The 19,849-nt window shown below is 40.6% G+C and overlaps 1 pseudogene; it reads left to right on the top strand.

Annotated features, from left to right (window-relative positions):
• Positions 1–4,284: 4,284 nt before the first annotated feature.
• LOC125101619 (probable ATP-dependent RNA helicase DDX5) lies at positions 4,285–8,330 on the top strand (annotated as a pseudogene).
• Positions 8,331–19,849: the final 11,519 nt, after the last annotated feature.

Raw genomic sequence — 19,849 nt, 5'->3', positions numbered from 1 at the left:
GTTTTCCTCTCATTCAACTTTCCTTGGGAACAGTTTGAGAATGAACTCCAGAAAAGGGGGAGAACCAGGAAAGGCATGTGATTGAGGAAAGAGAAGCAAAGACAGAAGAGGATAAAGAAAATCCAGTTTGATAGTGAAGGGAAGACCCAGGACAAGAATTTAGTAGTAGGCATAAGAAACACCTATGGTAGGGTGTATGGGTTGCTCAGTGGGTTAAGTGTCTTCCTTCAGCTCAGGTCATGATCTCAGGGTCCTGGGATTGAGCCAGTGTTGGGCTCCCTGCTCAGCAGGGAGTCTGCTTCTCCCTCTCCCTCTGGCCCTCACCCCAACTCATTTGCTCTCTCTCTCTCTCTCTCAAATAAATAAAATTCAAAGAAAAAAAAAAGCACCTGTGGATGTGAGGGATTAGGGACATTATATGTGACTGCATTGAGAGGAGTTGTGTAGCTCTTTGAGATCTGAGGGATGAATCAGTACTAAGTATATAAAAATAAGCTAATGATGGGGTGCCTGGGCAGCTTAGTCTATTGAGCACCTGACCTACTCGGGCCCTGATCTCAGGGTCCTAAGACCGAGCACCACATTGGGCTCCACACTCAGCACAGTCTGCTTAAGTTTCTCTCTCCCTCTGCCCCTCCCCACCCCACCACCTCCCACTCACATGCTCACTCTCTTTCAAATGAAAAAAATCTTAAAAAAAATAAAAATAAAATAAAAAATAAAAAAATAAAAATCAGTTAATGAAAAAATCATGCAATTTTTCATTTAGGAAAACAATTTCATTAGGAAAAAGACAGATCAAATCACCCTGCTAAGCTCAGCTGTATACAGCATTTATTTAATCATAATCAAGATAACACGGAACATAGGTTAAATTAAAATGATGACTGAACTGTACTTAGAGCATGAGGAAATACATGGCAAGTAGTATGGGGATGGTGGCTAGGGCTGGATTCCTTTCTCCTATAAGTGGAATCAATAGAATGTATCTGAGGCTTACTACACACATATAAGAAAGAACAGTATAAACATGTTATTTAGACATTTGGAGTGATAGGCCAGAAGAAATAGCTAAACAAACTGGAAGTGGTTTTGTTTGTGCTGCAGGAGTTGGGATGAGAAGTGGTAGGGCAGAATACTGCTGTTTTTTGTTATATATTTTATACTATTTGACTCTACAGTATATATATATTGGTATTAAATTTATCAAAAAATAAAATATTAATTTAAAATTTCTGTTTCTATAATTTGAAAAGTTTAATTTTATAATGCCACCATTCAATCCATAAGCAATGAACCACACTTAAGCATACCCTATCATACCTGGGAAAAAAGAAATTCAGTGAACGGATGGTGTTTACAGCTAGGGCTGGCTTTAATGATTTAATTTCCCTTGGCTCTGATGAAGTACAATGGCTTTGCTGGAATTGACCTATTTTACCCTTAATCTCAGCTAACTTTTCTTCAGCCACCCTTAAACAAGAAGAAACAGCTGTTGGGAGTCTAAGTAAATGTAACTTTAATTTTGATTTCTTTCCAAATTCTACATTTAATCTGGGTGAGTGAATGCAATGTTGATGGATCATCACATTCTCATGTTATAATTTATGTTCATGTCAGGCAAGCGAACACTGTTCATATATCAATGTGTCAGGTATTGTCACCTTAATAAAGTAAACAATTAAAAAGAAGAATTGTAACAACCATTTTAATGGGCTTCTCGTTCATCTATTTCGTAGGAAAAAACTAAAACTGATTTGTGAAAATAAACTACCCATACTTCACCCCATCTTTCTTTTTAAAGTGATCCATCAACTAGACCATAACAAGTGTTTAATAAATCTATTTTATTCCCCTTATTTTAATAGGAAAATTAGAGAATGGATCCAAGTAGAGAAAAGGCCATTGTCTGGGTTCTTGTGATCTCTTCTCCACAGGTCACAGATTTTCAAAGTTCTTAAAATTGCACATTATTAAAAATGAACTGGGTTCCTTTTTCCAAATAAGATAACCCACCACCTCCCTCAAGTGGTCAGTTGGATTAGTTTTCTCTTTCCAAAGCTGAGTTGGTTTATTTCCAAGAACTGTAGAGCCATGTATAATGGCTGGCCTGAATGGATTTTTTTTCTTGAATAAATTATTTGGTCTTTGGAGTGAAGGAGTGAAGGAGGCAGATTAGATTGAATTGTGCTACTATTTCACTAGGCCAAGATAAAAGATAAAAAGATGCTTAGCTTACCCTGGGCTAGCAATTGTTCATGATGCTTGCCAGCTCAAGGTTGCTCTCCCTCCAGACCTCTCCTTTTCTGCCTAAGGGCTTAACCAAACTCCACATTTCTAGTTATTTAAGGCCTTGTACCATTTTTTTTTTAATTCACTCAAGTAGAGGTGCTAATTCCTGCTTCCTGAACAAATGGGCCTTTCAGTGATTATACAACACCTAGCAAAACTTGTTTAGTAATGTTACTTCTTAACTAAAACTAAATACTTCTTAAAATGTTTCCTCAGTTAATCTGATTGGGAAAGGGGAAAGAAAGGAGACCAAGACTGTCTTTCTGATGAGCAATAAGGAGCAAATTTTCATGAATATCTATAGTCAAATCATTTCAGGGCATTTAGTACCAAAACTTCAATTCAAGAAACACATATAAAAGTCATGTCTCTAAGTCATTAGGCTAATTTCAGTTCTAACAATCCCCCAGAATAAAATATGCCAACAAGATGTCTGTGGGGTATTTACTTGAATAAAAATATATGAGTCGAGGTTACCACTTAGCTACCATCTGAAAACATGAACATTGCTGTTCTTGTTTTCAGATGGTAACTAAGTGCAATTCTTTTTTTTATTATGTTCACTCCTCAGGTTTCTGGAAGGATTGAAAGGATCTGTGAAAGCAGTCAGTCTGGGAGTCAGGTATAAGAGTAGACACAACTGAATAGAGTTTTGTTGCCTTTATTGTCTAAATAATGCTTATCCAGGGGCACCTGGGTGGCTCAGTGGGTTAAGCCGCTGCCTTCGGCTCAGGTCATGATCTCAGGGTCCTGGGATCGAGTCCCGCATCGGGCTCTCTGCTCAGCAGGGAGCCTGCTCCCTCCTCTCTCTCCACCTGCCTCTCTCTCTACTTGTGATCTCTCTCTGTCAAATAAATAAATAAAATCTTTAAAATAAATAAATAAATAAATAAATAAATAATGCTTATCCAAAGTTTTCAAATTGATTTGCATAAACTAGCAATCAGCTAAATCTGATTTTTTTTTAAAAACCTATTTGTAACAAACAAATCTTTTTTTTATTTTTATTTATTTATTTGACAGAGAGAGATCACAAGTAGACAAGAGGCAGGCAGAGAGAGAGAGAGAGAGGGAAGCAGGCTCCCTGCCGAGCAGAGAGCCCGATGCGGGACTCGATCCCAGGACCCTGAGATCATGACCTGAGCCGAAGGCAGCGGCTTAACCCACTGAGCCACCCAGGCGCCCCTAAATCTGATTTTTTGAGGGCATTTCTAAGCTTTTTCTCTTTGGGCCCCAATCACGAAATAAACTCCTACAACAAAAATGGTAAGCCTCTCTGGTAATTTGGCTCCTCAACTGACTTCTCCCTTGAGCCAAAACTCAGGAATGAAAAAATGCCCACATGTGCACATGAAATTTACCAAACCTATGTTTAGAAAAAAAAAAAAGCCAAGTATGTAGGAGTAGACTAGAGAGGATTCTGAAGACTCTAAACCCAAAATAGACCAAGCAATACCAAGGTCTCATGCTTCTCTACTTCTAAAAAAGAAAAAAAAAAAATCGCATCAATTATTCTTGAGTGGGAGACATAGGTTCATTCTTGCCACAAAGAGATTGAGACAGTAAAGTTGACAGACACAGGAATAGTAGTCAATGATATAAAATATTGATATATTGGTGTGTGTCCCTACTGACTGAAGGTATGTGTGAATATCACAATTGTATAGTTTGAAACCAGCCCGAGAAAGCTGCGTCATCCTTGCACATAACAGACTCCTTTTGAGACCACGTTCTGCAAGGAATCACTGATCTGTGCTCGCATCACTACCACCGAGAGATGTGGTTGGGGCTCACAGGGGCTTTATTCAGCTCATTCACTCTGTTTCTCACTCTCACGTTTCTCATTTCACTCTTGTTCTCTCACTATTTCTTTCCTTCTGAAAACCCAAGAAACACAATTATAGCATGAAAGTTGCCAGGGCGGCTCTACCTTTCACCCACAAAGAACTAAAAGGGCAGGACTGTATATAAGATACGCCATGAGTTCTCACAATGTTCTCACTACTCGTACACTTGGCCAACTACCAACAGGTGAGGATATACACTGAAGAGGAGGAAATGTCTTCAGCTGGATAAAACCTTAACTGAAAACTTTTGACTCCTACTCAAGAGATTTGTGATAATCAAAGGGACTGAATATTGTTCCTATTTTATAAGAAGGAAACTTCATTTATATTAACTTCCAGGGAACCAATATCTTGGTTTATTTTTTTGTGTAAAATGCTATATAGGAAAGTGTGGTTGGGGATAGTATTGTTTTAGGGGCTTAGGGTTGAGACAAACACCAGCGTTTTCCTCATTATATGGGTAGAATGCCATAATGAAGTTTCCATATTTTGGTAAATTGAAGGTCATCCAGCCAAACAGATGTCAGGAAGTACAGATTCAAAATTCACACCCTAAAATGTCTAGGGGCTTTTTTGTGGCCTTCCTGAGGTTTAACAAGCAAAGACTCTAGATCTGTGTGAAATGAGACCATTTCTTTGTTCTTTGTGATTCAGACTCTTCTGGGTTTGGAGTCCCGGTTTAGTAAAGAACTGAGTGTTGTGGCCTCTTGCCTCAAACAGGACCCACCAACGCCATTCCTGAGGGTAGCCTATGAGGAACAAGAGACAGTGGGAGTGAGGCGTACTGAAAGAGAGGCAGGAAAATGCATTACCTAGGCCAGTGCTCCAAATTTAATCTCCTGATTCTGGGGTGGTTGTGGGGATCTGAGATCTGCACGTTCCCAAGTACCCAGGACCACATTTTGAGTGGTGAGCTGTGCATCAGGGCTTCTTACACTCTCTATTGATAAAGAGTATTTCCCCCACTCACCCAATCCCAGGTAGAACTGTGCTCTGATTTTTCTCTGGTATTCTCCTGGGCCAGATAAAGAGTCCACAGTGACACGCTAATCCCTTCGGCAGCATACCAAGGACAAGATGCACAGCCAGAATTCTGCTGGGCTCCAGGCGGGTGTTTGAGAAAGACAGAATGAACTTCTCGCTTCATTCCTTGAGGCCACACAGTCTCCCTAACACATTGGGGAATGCTGGATTCCTTTGGTTTTCCTGAAAACAGCCACTGATGCTAGCTTTGTATTTAGAGTCAGATTTAAAATCCACCCAAAACCTATTCTTTTTAAAGAACCAAGTCATGAATTTGACTTTCCATATGCTTCTCACCTGTGGGGTCTGGTCACCAATTGACTCCTCATAGTGTGTTTGCCCCTGATGCCTTGCAGTCTCTGCAGATGAAATTTGAGAATTCTCTGGTAACTGTAGCAGGACAACTCCTCAGACCAATGACTTTCCAAATAACCTCCTCATTTCTCTCATGTTCAGAGAATGGGAAAGAATTCCAGAGAGCTATGTGAGGGTGAACAAGGGGCCAGAACTATCATTTATATCTATGACTGGACAGAAAGGTGGAAATGGATAGAATGTTATTCAATGCTTTCTTTTTCCCCACTGTCCTAACCTCTTCTCAAGAATGTTTTGCCAAGACAAATAATATGTTTTACCCAAAGCATCTCCCATTTAAACTTCTTTACCATAAACAGGCACTTTGAAATTAGTGAGAGCTGGAGAATCTTTTACTAGACCATGATCTCCTTGAAGGCAGGAATTCTGTTACTTCATTTACTGCTGTATCTTTAGCACCCAGAATAATGCCTCGCACATAGTAGGTGCTCAGTAAATACCTATTGGTATTTGGGCAACCATAAGATTAGTGAAGGTAAACTCATTCATTTCCACAGGTCTCTTGTTGAGCAGCTCCAGCTCCTGTCATCGCTGCCCCTCCACCACTGCCGCCCCTGCAAGGCTTTGCCACTGCCAAAGCCACCTGAAGCGACTTGTCGCACCTGATTCTTTCCACTTTGTTCCCCACCAACCGCAACCATTGACGCCATGTCGAGTAACCAAGACCGCAGCCAGGATCTAGGGTTTGGTGCACCTCGGTTTGGGGGAAGTAGGGCAGGGCCCTATCTGGAAAGAAATTTGGAAACCCTGGGGAGAAACTAGTTAAAAAGAAGTGGAATCTCGATGAGCTGCCCAAATTTGAGAAGAATTTTTATCAAGAACACCCTGATTTGGCTAGGTGAACAGCACAAGAGGTGGAGACATACAGAAGGAGTAAGGAAATTACAGTTAGAGGGCACAACTGCCCAAAGCCAGTTCTGAATTTTTATGAAGCAAACTTCCCTGCAAATGTCATGGATGTGATTGCAAGACAGAATTTTACTGAACCTACTGCTATTCAGGCTCAGGGATGGCCTGTTGCTCTAAGTGGATTGGATATGGTTGGAATAGCACAGACTGGATCTGGGAAAATATTGTCTTACTTGCTGCCTGCTATCATCCACATCAACCATCAGCCATTCCTAGAGAGAGGTGATGGGCCTATCTGCTTGGTGCTGGCACCAACTCGGGAACTGGCCCAACAGGTACAGCAAGTAGCTGCCAAATACTATAGAGCGTGTCAACTGAAGTCCACTTGCATCTATGGTGGTGCTCCCAAGGCACCACAGATTCATGATTTGGAGAGAGGTGGGAAATTTGTATCGCAAGACCTGGAAGACTGATTGACTTTTTAGAATGTGGGAAAACCAATCTGAGAAGAACTACCTACCTTGTCCTTGATGAAGCAGATAGAATGCTTGATATGGGCTTTGAACCCCAAATAAGGAAGACTGTGGATCAGATAAGACCTGATAGGCAAACCCTAATGTGGAGTGCAACTTGGCCAAAAGAAGTAAGACAGCTTGCTAAAGATTCCCTGAAAGACTATATTCATATAAACATTGGTGCACTAGAACTGAGTGCAAACCACAACATTCTTCAGACTGTGGATGTATGTCATGATGTAGAAAAGGATGAAAATCTTATTCATCTAATGGAAGAGATCATAAGTGAGAAGGAGAATAAAACCATTGTTTTTGGTGAAACCAAAAGAAGATGTGATGAGCTTACTAGAAAAATGAGGAGAGATGGGTGGCCCACCATGGGTATCCATGGTGACAAGAGTCAACAGGAGCGTGACTGGGTTCTAAATGAATTCAAACATGGAAAAGCTCCTAATCTGATTGCTACAGATGTGGCTTCCAGAGGGCTAGAAGTGGAAGATGTCAAATTTGTCATCAATTATGACTACCCTAACTCCTCATAGGATTATATTCATTGAATTGGAAGAACTGCTCACAGTACCAAAACAGGCACAGCATACCCTTTTTTACACCTAATAACATAAAGCAAGTGAGAGAACTTATCCCTGTGCTTTGGGAAGGTAATCAAGCAATTAATCCCAAGTTGCTTCAGTTGGTCAAAGACAGAGGTTCAGGTCGTTCCAGGGGTAGAGGAGGCATGGAGGATGACCGTCAGGACAGATACTCTGCGGGCAAAAGGGGTGGATTTAATACTTTTAGAGACAGGGGAAATTATGACAGAGGTTACTCTAGTCTGCTTAAGAGAGATTTGGGGGCAAAAACTCAAAATGGTGTTTACAGTGCTGCAAAATACACCAATGGGAGCTTTGGAAGTAATTTTGTGTCTGCTGGTATACAGACCAGTTTTAGGACTGGTAATCCAACAGGGACTTACCAGAATGGTTACGATAGCACTCAGCAATATGGGAGTAACGTCCCAAATATGCACAATGGTATGAACCCACAGGCATATGCATATCCTGCTACTGCAGCTGCGCCTATGATTGGTTATACAATGCAATCAGGATATTCTCAGTAAGACTTTAGAAGTATATGTAAATGTCTGTTTTTCATAACTGCTCTTTATATTGTGTGTTATCAGACAAGATAGTTATTTAAGAAACCTGGGAAATGCAGAAATGACTGCAGTACAGCAGTAATTATGGTGCACTTTTTCGCTATTTATGTTGGATATTTCTCTACATCCCTGAAACAATTTTTAGGGGTTTTTTTGTACTAGAAAATGCAGGCAGTGTTTTCACAAAAGTAAATGTACAGTGATTTGAAATACAATAAAGGAAGGCAATGCATGGTCTTCCAATAAAAAATATTTGAAGACTGAAAAAAAAAAGATTAGTGAAGGTACTAATTAGTGAGAACTCATGGTGTATCATAAATACATCTACATAATACACACATGCTTATCAGATCCAATTCACCTCCTGCTAGCTTCTCTGACTCTGCTCACATTTTATCAACTCTCTTCTGCACAGATTTATTTCCACCTTAGTATCCTCAACTCTCCTGTATCCTTCCTTTGTTCTGCATTTTCCCTGATCTTGCATATATCAGAGACCAATTTGCAGCACAAGTTTAGAAAAAGTGTACAGTTATGACACCACTATCCTTTCTAAGGATATCATGTCAAGCCACTGAAGGATCCTTTGACTCCAGCAGGACAAACTAATTTAAAGACTGACTGAAGCAAAACCAACAAACACCTACTGATTCAGTCTACCCATTCCCCATGTTGATGAAACCATAGGAAATCAAACTTTGTCTCAGAAGTTACTGCTTTATATACATGATGCCAACAATTATGTAATCTCGTCTATTTCATAAACACAGGATTTTTCCAAATTACATCCTTTCCCAAAATCTGACAGACACCCAATTATACCCCAGCTCAGAACCACTTCTGTAAGTGTTATAAGGAAGTCCTTGTTATAGGTGAGGAACATGATACTTCTGTGATGTATCAGAGCAGAGAAATGATTGGGAATCACTCATTCTAAAAACGGGCTCCCTGGGGTACTTGCAGGCTGCCCATTCCCCACTCTGACTACATACAAAGGGCAGATATCTATTTTATAGCATCCCATGTTTTGGTCTCTCCCTTCCACTCCACAAGCAAAATATACCTCTCCTGTGTGTGTTCCCTTCCTGCAGAGCTCTTTCTAAGAGCAAAATAATCCAATCTATTAGTCCATAAACAAAAAAGTATTTGGCTCCTCAATCTATTTGCATATTGCCAATGACACTACTAGAAGCAAGGGCACTAAAGGTGGGACACTTAGGCCCTGTGGAATGGATGGGGGTGGGGGGACTGTATTGCTGTTTTCACTATCTTCAATAGCACTAGGTAGTGCTGAGTAGCGTTCCTTTTCTATCCCAAGTGCAAGGAGCTTCTGAACATGGGAAAAGCGCATCCTGACATGCCCGATAGGCTTCTTACTAGAGCAGAACTTCCTTGTTCGGATACAGAGTGAGTCAGAAGACTGTCCATCCTCTCTGCCAGCTCTGGTGCTAACAGTTCAGGCAACTCAATTATTTTGAATCTGACAACCAGACAAAAGATAAGCCCTTAGTTTCATGCTTTGGTTCCATTATTTCCTATTTCCCTCTGCAATCTGGAAATAGTGAGAAAATCCCACCAGCCAGTAGGGAAACGTTGAACTGGCGTAGTGGGTGGAGTTTTCAATACCCCACAGCAAATTCCAAATACTCTCAGGAGGAATCACATTCTAACCAGCATCAAGCCTACTTCTGTTGTTCTTTAAATTTTCCACAGCACTAACAATGGTATGAGAATTTTCGTAAGTCTGGAGTATGTTCTAATCGAAGTGGTCACACCACAATTTAGCAAGAGCATCCAAAAAAAAAAAAAAAAGGCCCTACGAGTAATTTCTATTAAATGTCATGTCATTAGAGTTTGTAGGCACAGATCAGTGTATCAAACTAACTGTATTTGCTACCTGCTGACATATAGGCTGAATCAAAAGCTATGAATATGAATGTGGAAGGTGCTAATAATTCAGAACCACAAAGATTCCTGACCCATAAAAAGTAATTTTTGAGAAGTCTTGTTGTTGAAATATGTAAATATTTTAAGATGAATATATATAAAGATAAAGCTAAGATGGAATTATCTGTTATTTTTTTATGGAGCTAAATTTTAACAGCACATAACATACTTTCATCTGACATCATGGTTTCAAGGAGTAAGAACAAGGAGCACCTGGGTAACTCAGTAGGTTAAGTGTCCAACCCTTGGTTTCAGCTCAGGTCATCATCTCATGGATTGTGGGATCAGCTTGGAACTTGGCAGGGAGCCTGCTTGGGGATTTTCTCCTTCTGCCCCTCCACCCTATGCATGCATGCTTTCTCTCTCTCTCTCTCTCACAAATAAATAAAACTTAAAAAAAAAAAAAAAGAGTATGGAGTGCCTGGGTAGCTCAGTGGGTTAAAGCCTCTGCCTTCGGCTCAGGTCATGATCCCAGAGTCCTGGGATCAAGCCCCACATCCGGTTCTCTGCTCGGCAGGGAGCCTGCTTCCCTTCCTCTCTCTGCCTGCCTCTCTGCCTGCTTATGATCTCTTTCTCTCAATCTCTGTCAAATAAATAAATAAATAAATAAATAAACCTTTAAAAAAAAGAGTAAGAAAGATATAAAATGATTAAAGTTAAAAGATACAAAAGTATTAAAGTAAGGAAAATGACTAAAGTAAGGAAATTACTAAAGTAAGGAAAGGGAAAAACTTGACACTTCTTTTCAGCTTTAGAATACAGATTGTTTTCTTTAAAGATGAGCGGTGAGATTCAAGAAATATTCTGGGAATTTTTTTCTCCAAAAATCAAACAAAGTAGCCATACTAGAATGCCCCAATCAAGTTTTTGATGGGAATTTTTCCTTTTAAATATTTATTTATTTGAAAGAGAGAGCGTGTGCACATGTATGCATGCACAAGCAGGGGGAGGGGCAGAGAGAGAGGGAGAGAGAATCCTCAAGCAAACTCCCCGCTGAGTGCAGAGCCCAACATCAGTCTCCATCCCAGGACCCCGAGATCATAACCTGAGCCAGAATCAAGAGTCAGCTCCTTAACCAACTGAGCCACCCAGGCACCCCTGAAAAGAAGATTTTCAAGTTCAACTTCCTCCCTTTTACAAAAGACTTAAGAAAGCTGAGGAGATATAGCAAACATTGCAAAAAAAAATAGATACCTTGTTAATAAGAAAAATATATCAGTTTAGTGATTTCTTTATCCAGAAAAAATGCATAATAGAGAGGCTTGAAGAAGTTATCGCAAAGATACCATACATAGGTAGCAGCTGTGAGTAGGGCAGAGATGGGAGCACAAGGGACAAAAAATAGTACCAACAATGGGTAAAAGTGTTTCAATAAAAGAGAGAGACAGCAATTAGAGAGGAAATTTCCTACCTCATAATGCAGACCAGGGCTAGAATAATTTTGAAGGACATATTTTTTGAGTCTTCATGTGATTTTGAGCAATGTGTGAAGAAAAACTCACATAACTTCTAGAGACTCTCTGCACACCTGATGAAATGAGGCCATGGCCATCCCCAACTAAAGATTCTGCACAGGGATTCTGCTACACAGTGGGAAAGACAGATGTCCAGCCAGATTGATGTTTCTCTGCTCACATAACTTCTTGGACTAACACTCAAGTAACAGACCAAGGTGACATCTTATTCTAAATATCTCTCTTCTTCGATGTGACACCCCAGAAACCCCCTGCAATGACACTTTTGGCTCCTCAGCTAAACTTAATGATGCAGAAATAATTCAGGACATGGAAACTGAGAAAAGAAAGTGCTGTACTAAGCAAAAAAAAAATATTTAAAAATGTTTAAGTAAAATACACTCTTTATTTTTTTTTAAAGATTTTATTTATTTATTTGACAGAGAGATCACAAGCAGGCAGAGAGGCAGGCAGAGAGAGAGGAGGAAGCAGGCTCCCCGCTGAGCAGAGAGCCCAATGCGGGGCTCGATCCCAGGACTCTGAGATCATGACCTGAGCCGAAGGCAGCGGCTTAACCCACTGAGCCACCCAGGCGCCCCAATACACTGTTTATTTTAATCAAATAATTCAATCACATCAAAAATGTAATCATTTGCTTGTGCTCTCAGTGAGCACTGAAGAAAAAATATTTAACCTTAAGAAAAAAAGCAAAGTTAATCTTTAAAGACACAGTTTCTTAAGCTCTGACTTGAAAAACTGCAACATAAAAGCATTTCCCCATAATGGTATTGTCATATCATATACTTTTGTGACAAACTCTCCTCTTACTATTCCTTCCCCAGTCCTCACAGTAAAGATACTATAATGGAAGTTTTAGAAAAAAAATTCTGTTGGTTTCAATTTTTCTTAAATCAGCTACAGTTCAACAACCTGAAATACTTAAAAGTAAATTGGAACTTAATGTTTGGTAACTCAATCATAGCATGTGCTCACCCAGTCAACATGAGCACCAAGTTGTGATGAAATGAAACCATCCCGCTAGAATATCCACCCCCCACTCCCCAGGACTCTCAGGATGCGATGTCATATCTATCACTCGCCAGGGGTTACTTCCTTCTTATTACCACAAACACTCCCATTGTCAGATGTCTGAGTGAGACTTAAGTCAAAAGGACTAAACCTTGCTTTTGCTCCCAAAATGCAATAAAAATACATACAGTCACCTTCAATAATTATCTCTTTACACCTTTATCCTTCCCCACAATAATTTTTGGTGGTTTAAGAAGGTAAAATAGTTTTGACTTCCTCTCTTTCCACAGTAATGATTCACCTTACATCCAAAGAAAGCAGTGCTGATAGCATCAGAAAAGGAGGTAAAAGTTCAAATAGTATACCTGAGTGCTGTCTCAGTCCACTCATTAAAATTTAACTAGGACATGAGAAAAAAAATACCATCCCTGGAGCATCTCAATTAGTTGTTCTAAGGGAGGACCCAAAGTTGCTGGCATTTTATCAAAGATTTTGGGATGATTTTACCATGGCATGTGAGCAAGGCAGTTTTCACTTTATTTTTTCACTCACTTTCACTTATTAAGTTAAGTTTTTTACTATGTTCAGCAAAATTAAAGCTGGAAAAAATCTTGGAGATCATCTAGTTTGTGCTTCTCAAGCTTTGATAAGCATGCAAAGCACCCTGGGGATCTTGTAAAATCTGTAGATTCTGTGTCTGGAAGGGTGAGGGGAAGACCTGGGCTAATTCAGTCCTAACAAGCTCTCAGCTGACTTTGATGTGGCTGGTCTAAAGACCAGACTTTGAGCAGCAAGGAAGTTCTTCCCCCTTAGCTGTGAGAAAATAAGAAACTGAGATTCAGAGACACTCTTTTTTAAGGTAAGAGAGCCAGCAAATGACCAAAATGGCACCAGAATCTACATAATGACTTCTAGTCCAGCAGCTACTACATGGAAGAAAACTTTATTTCTTTAAAAAAATTAATAAAAATATTTGAATTTTCTGTAGAAAACTGGGAGCGGGGGGGACTAAAGTTTGTTATAATGCAATTTTGGCAATTTAGAATATAAAAACTGATTTATGGTGTGTGGTTTTGTAAAGAAATTAGGGAGATTGCTACAATTAACCAGTAAGAGTTCATTTTGTGTTTTTTGCTTGTGTGTTTGTATGCAGGAGGCCTAAATATATGGTAAGAGAATAAAACAAACTGAGAGAGAAATAAACAGACCACGTACAATAGCACACGAAAGCACCAAGAGGGAGAAAAGGAAACAATAACAGAAAATAAAAGAGACCAGGCTGACAAAAGAAAAATAGGAATAAAAGCAGAGAGCTAGAAAATTAAACACAGATTCTAGAATAAAAGGAAAACATAGCAGCATAGAAGGAAAAAAAAAAAAAAAGAAGGAAAGAAAGGAAAACCCAATGGGATAGAAGGATTCCTGGAAAAAGACCATATAAAATAAATCATAGGAGAATAGCAATCATGGGACGGTAGGACACTTAAGAGAAACACAAATATATATAGAAAAATATCTGTCTTATTTGGTATTGAAAACCAGAAAAGAGATTATATTTCATTTATCATGGTTTTTATATTTTTTTCTGATTATATTTCCAAAATAACAAATACCAGTTTCTCTATAACCAATTGGAACCCGAAAGATGGCCATGGTCTTAGACAAGGAAGCAAGAACTCTAGACGAAGAAATCCTGCAGGTAGAAGAAGTTGAAGAGAGGACAAGGTTTAACTAAATCCAAAAGCATTCCATTCTCCCTACCCAGAAACTTTCTTCCTAGCCAGGTGACCATATATTTTACCATCCAGTTCAGGATACAGTCTCCCTGAAAGACATAGTTACAGCTTAACAGAATGCTCCAGGCAGTCAAGACCAACAATACTGGCCTTCTCTGCAAAACATCTCCCCTTGACATGTATCTATGGAAATAAACACACCCTCCCTGCCTAGTACTGCCCATTCCGTCAGTCTTTCAGACATGGGCAACTCTGAACCCAGTTACTGTGGGAAGTATACAGGTTGTGGTTCTTGGGAAGTCCATTTTCTTATTTTCACCGGCCATTTCCATTCCCTGGCTGTGGCTCATTTCTAAACAAAAACAAAACTTGGAATCTCAAGGAAGAAAATTAAAACTGTTGAAGCTTGCTTGTGTATAAATCAGACATTGCTAACTCAAATGCCTACAAGGACAGGGAAGGTCCTGTCCATGAGTAAAGCTGGTCTGCATTAAGAAGAACACCAGCCTCCATCTGAACATGGCTCCATGCATCTGGCTCCAGTGGGTTCTGCCATGTGGAAATGCAGGCCCACTGCTGCTCCAGGTACCTATTTTACAAGAGATGCAAGAAATGCTAATTCCTATGGGTAATCTCCTGATTTCTAAATGTTGATAACTCGTTCAACTTTGTGTTGCTGTTGTTTGGAAAGAATGTTTGCAATCTTGTTTTAGACCCTGCATTTTTTTTTTTTTAAGAAGATGGGGGGTGCCTGGGTGGCTCAGTGGGTTAGAGCCTCTGCCTTCGGCTCAGGTCATGATCTCAGGGTCCTGGGATCGAGCCCCGCATCGGGCTCTCTGCTCAGCAGGGAGCCTGCTTCCCCTTCTCTCTGCCTGCCTCTCTGCCTACTTGTGATCTCTCTCTCTGTGTGTCAAATAAATAAATAAATAAAATCTTTTAAAAAAAAAAAAACAACAACATTTTAAAGAAGATGGAACGTTATCTGCGGGGATCAAAAGGTAAAGGAGTGAACACGATGGTAGGAGACAAGTGGACTCACCACAAGTAGATCTCCCCACAAAGCAAGCATGTTTCGCACTCTTAGAAGACATCTTTGCCTCCTAGGAAAGTGGTACGACGGCAATTCTCATGTGAAAGCCTGCATGATGAGAAGCCTGCAGACAAAAAGGTAAGCTCCCTGCTAGCACTCGTTCTTGTATCTTTACATACTGGGAGCCTTTTCTTTCCTTTCACCTATGTGTCATTTGTGTCATTTACAAGACTAAGTTTGGTTCTTGGATTTTGACTTGAAATCCCCTGGGTGACCCTTTCTCCCAGGAGTCAAAGCCTGATGGAGAAGCCACAGAAAAGCGCTTACGACCCTGGCACAGGTTCTAACTGTGCAGATTGCCTGGGAGGGGCAAGACTGCCTGTGGAGGGGGAAGATTTCCACGGCCTCGGTATTCAGCATTAATCTTCACTGATCAAGAGATATGTTTCTTCACACGATAATCTGCTCCTTGAGTTTCCTGAATGCCCTGCTGTGGCTGACTATCATAAGGTCCGTGTCAGTCTTCCAAAACACATCTGAAACCATCCAGGACACATTCCAGCTGTAAATGGGAGGCACTGACCCAAGTCCAAACAAAAACAAAAATCATCCAAAACCTCCTTTCTTTCCAACATCACAGGCCTCTGAATGATATGTTTAGATTCTCCCAGGCTGGAGTTCTTCCAGACGGGGCTAGAAACCAAAGCTACAGTGAATATCTCTGCTGATTGATTACAAATCAGTAAACCTACCTGGAAACATATGTCAGAGGTATAGGAGGAAGAAGACCAGCCTATAAGCATATGACAACAAAGAAATGCATTTTTGTGCTGATCACTTGCATAAATTTAAGAAACAAAGTTATTGATTAAAAACAAGAAACATTAATGATGTTTGAACACAAACAGATACACACATGAATATCACCTTTTCAAAATTCACTGATTCCTATATTTCATTTTTTATTTAGGCTGTCCATGGAAGAACAAATTAGTGGTTTAAGAACTAAAATAATGAGTTTACCAGGTGATGGCTGCCAAGGTATACCATAACTAGATAAAATCTCCATCTTTAGACTCACCTTGGTTTATAACTTTGTTTCAAAATTTCACTTGAAGGAAATTGCCTATGTCAGTTTCCTGACAGACAATTTTCAACCAGTTACTTCTGTTATGGTTCCCCTAAGGGAAATCTGTTGGTTGGAGATGGAGAAGTTGTTGTAATTATCATTTGTCTTTAACACCTTTTGTAGTTCTTAGTAGAAGGACAGCAAGCAGGGGTGTCTGTTGTGTTCAGGTTAGGATTAAGCATGTCTGGTCATGTCTGTGGGGGGTGGTAGCAGAAGGGTCAGGAGAAAAGGAAGTGGTTCTGCCAAGAGTCCATGTGACTAATGAGCCTTCTGGAAAAAGTGTATGGGAGGGAATTGAGAAGAAATGGAGCTCAGCGGCCCCATGAACAGCAGGCAGAACAGTGCTCAGGCGTCCAGCCTGTCCATTGCTGAAATGGTTATTATTTCTTAGCTTCCATCACTACTCTGGTTTCTGTCTAGCCCCCTGTGGCATGGGGCATGATTTCTACAAAGATGGTGGCTCTTCTTTCAGGTGAAGAAGCTATTTCACACACATGACACACATAATTCTGAGACACATCAAGTGAGATATGAAGGTGTGAAAAATACATTTTCCCCAATGAAGAACAGACGCCACTGGAATATTCAGAGTCCAGTGGGCCTTGGTAATAACCAAACTCTTCCCCAAGAATGAATAATAGCTTTTTGTTCATTGAATTGTATATCCCAAAAGATATGTTGAAGTCATAATCCCCGGTACCTGTGAATGTGACTTATTTGGAAATAGGGTTTTGTATTTTGTAGACGTAATTCAGATGTAAATTATGGTGAGGTCCTGAATCCAGTATGACTACTGTCCTTATTGGAGAGGAGAGACACAGAGACGAACACATGGGAACAACACCACATGGTCAGTAGAGGTGGAGATTGGGATGATAGAGCTTCAAGCCAAGAGGCTGATGGCCACAACCTGACACTAGGAAGAGGCAAGGAGGCCCCCGCGCCACCCTTCCGGGTTTCAGAAGAAGTGCAGTCCTGCCTACATTTGGACTTCTAGCCTCCAGAATTGTAAGATGATGAATTTCCATTATTTTAAGCCATCCAGTTTGTAGTTCTTTGTTATGGCAGTCCTAGGTAACTAATATACAAATCAAAACAAATAAAAGTTGGTTCCTCCCTCATATAATAGCTGAAGGTGGGTCTTCCTAGTTGACAGGATCTAAGAACTTTCCATCTTGTGGCTCTTCCATCTGCTGGGGTAGATGCCAACAAACTACATCCCTGTGCCTTTTTTTTTCTCCACACACATTGTTACATTAGTTTCAGGTGATTTAACAAGTTTATACATTATGCTATTTTTACCACAAGTGTAGCTACCATCTGTCCTGTTACAATATCATTGACTGCATTCCCATGCCTCTCTTCTAAAATAAATTGTAAAGGGAACACTGAGGAATTAGGCATTTACCCACCGTTTATGCCTGGTTTTGTACAACAGCTGAACGGAGTACTTGGAACAAAGGACCACATGACCCTCAAGACCTACCATATTTACAGTCTTGCTCTTTCCAGAAGAAATTTACAGATATCTGCCCCAGAGCATCATCATCATTTGCATCTGACCAGCAGACAGAAGAAGAGAATATGGAGGGAGCTAAGCTGTCCTTCCCAGCAATGGCACATTTCATACCCAAATAGCTAGCATTGTCTAGAAATTAGTTACACAGTTCAAACAGATTGCAAGAATGGCTGAAAAACAGAGTTATATATCCAAGAGGAAGAGAAAATGGATATTTGGGGGAACAACTGGCAGACTCTGCCTCTGGGCATCGATGAAAGATGTCACCTACATCAGTGCAGTGGCAGCAGCCATGAAGGGTCACCTGTATGAGGTTTCATGGAGTCCAGAAGTTTTAATGAGGACATCACCAAAGGAAGTCAAAGCCAGTACAGGCACGGAGGGAAGAGACAGAAAGATGCCCCACTGTAGCTGAGAATGCTATTTTCCAGAGCATACAGGCCACACTCCCTGGGGACTTCTAGTAGTAACTGATAAGAGAAAGCAGCCTTTCTGGTGAGAAGTTCCACATTAGCAGGTGGGGGATAAAGCCAGAGAAATTGTTTTCTTCCTGTAATTGTGGCTCTGCATTTGCTCCAAGCTTGATATGGCCTTGACAACCTGGTTTCTACCAAATATATAAATAAGCAAAACACATTTACTTTCAAAAGTTACCATGCCATTTGGGAAAACTCATCTCCGTTTTACCCACTGTTTTCTCTATCTTGCTTATATATTAAGGATCCAGAGTATAAAAGTAGCACTAAAGAATCTACAATATAATTCACTTGGGCACTAAACATCAACAATTGCTAAGATCATTAAAAAACAGACAATCAGATATCATGCGCCTCCTAATCATAGAGTCTAACTCTCCTTTGCCTGGAATCTTCCCCCAACTTTCCCTCATCCTCTTAATCCATGGAGTTCCTTGCTTCAAGAAAAGGGCAACACACAGCCAAGAATGGCAATCATCAGTCAGCTTACAGTTTTACAGATTTTATACCCAAAGTATGACTGTTGCCTGAATGCTAAGCCTTTTGATTTAGTAGAAGTCAGGCTTTCTGGAGGAAGAAAGGGGCTTTGCTGAAACTTCCCAAGGCTGAGCATTTTGCATATAAAACCAAACTCAAGGACTCAGAGCAATAGTTAAATGTCCTACAGTAGAAAAGAAAGAAGACAGGGCCACAGTCATTTCTTAGAGGACAGGAATTAGAAAGGAAAAAACATTTCTGTGCTAGAGTAAGTAGCAAGAGCAAGAGAGGGGCAAGGTATCAGCCATGAGGGGTCTACTTCCCTGGTCTCCACCCAGGGTTCCAATCTCAGGGGCAGAGAGGTCAGTCAGTAAGAGAAGCACAGGAGGATCTGAGGAGCCATTGTTGATGCTATGCTTTCCTAGGCAGAGACAGAGCCCATCATAAACCTTCCTGAGAAGTTCTGCATTTGGAATGGCACAGCATCCAAAATGGCAGTCAGAGGAGCGATGGAATACAGTCTCCATAGCTAAGGAAGGTGCCTTGGTGTGAGCTGAAGGACCAGCTCCCCAGAGGTTCACACACTCCAGTGAGGTGTGGAGCTCAAAACCAAAAGTCCTCATGGGCTCTAGTGGGTAATGCCGAGGTGTTCAGAACCTGAGTCCAAAAGGGACCTGCAACACTGATGAGGAGTCTCAGAATCAAAGGGACACAAGCTTCGGTTATAGCAATTAGCAGGATGCTGAAAAGACAAGTCATGGACGGGGACCAGGCAAGCCAGACACTGCATGGTGAGATCCACAGGACCAAGAGGACAACAAATAAATCACAGCCAAGCCCCCATGCTACTTCCCTGATTGGACCTCCCACCTTGCTCCCAGATGCCACTGACAGAAATGGGAAGAAATCCTTCTGGATGCCCTTTTTCAAAACGTGATCAACTCTTGAAATGATAGATAACTAAGATATTTAATTTTTCAAAAAAAAATCATTGG

Source organism: Lutra lutra, chromosome 6 (assembly GCF_902655055.1).
Source record: "Lutra lutra chromosome 6, mLutLut1.2, whole genome shotgun sequence".
Classification (NCBI taxonomy): Eukaryota; Metazoa; Chordata; class Mammalia; order Carnivora; family Mustelidae; genus Lutra; species Lutra lutra.
Note: the sequence above shows the minus strand (reverse complement) of the source record. Positions and strands in the feature narration are given on the sequence as shown.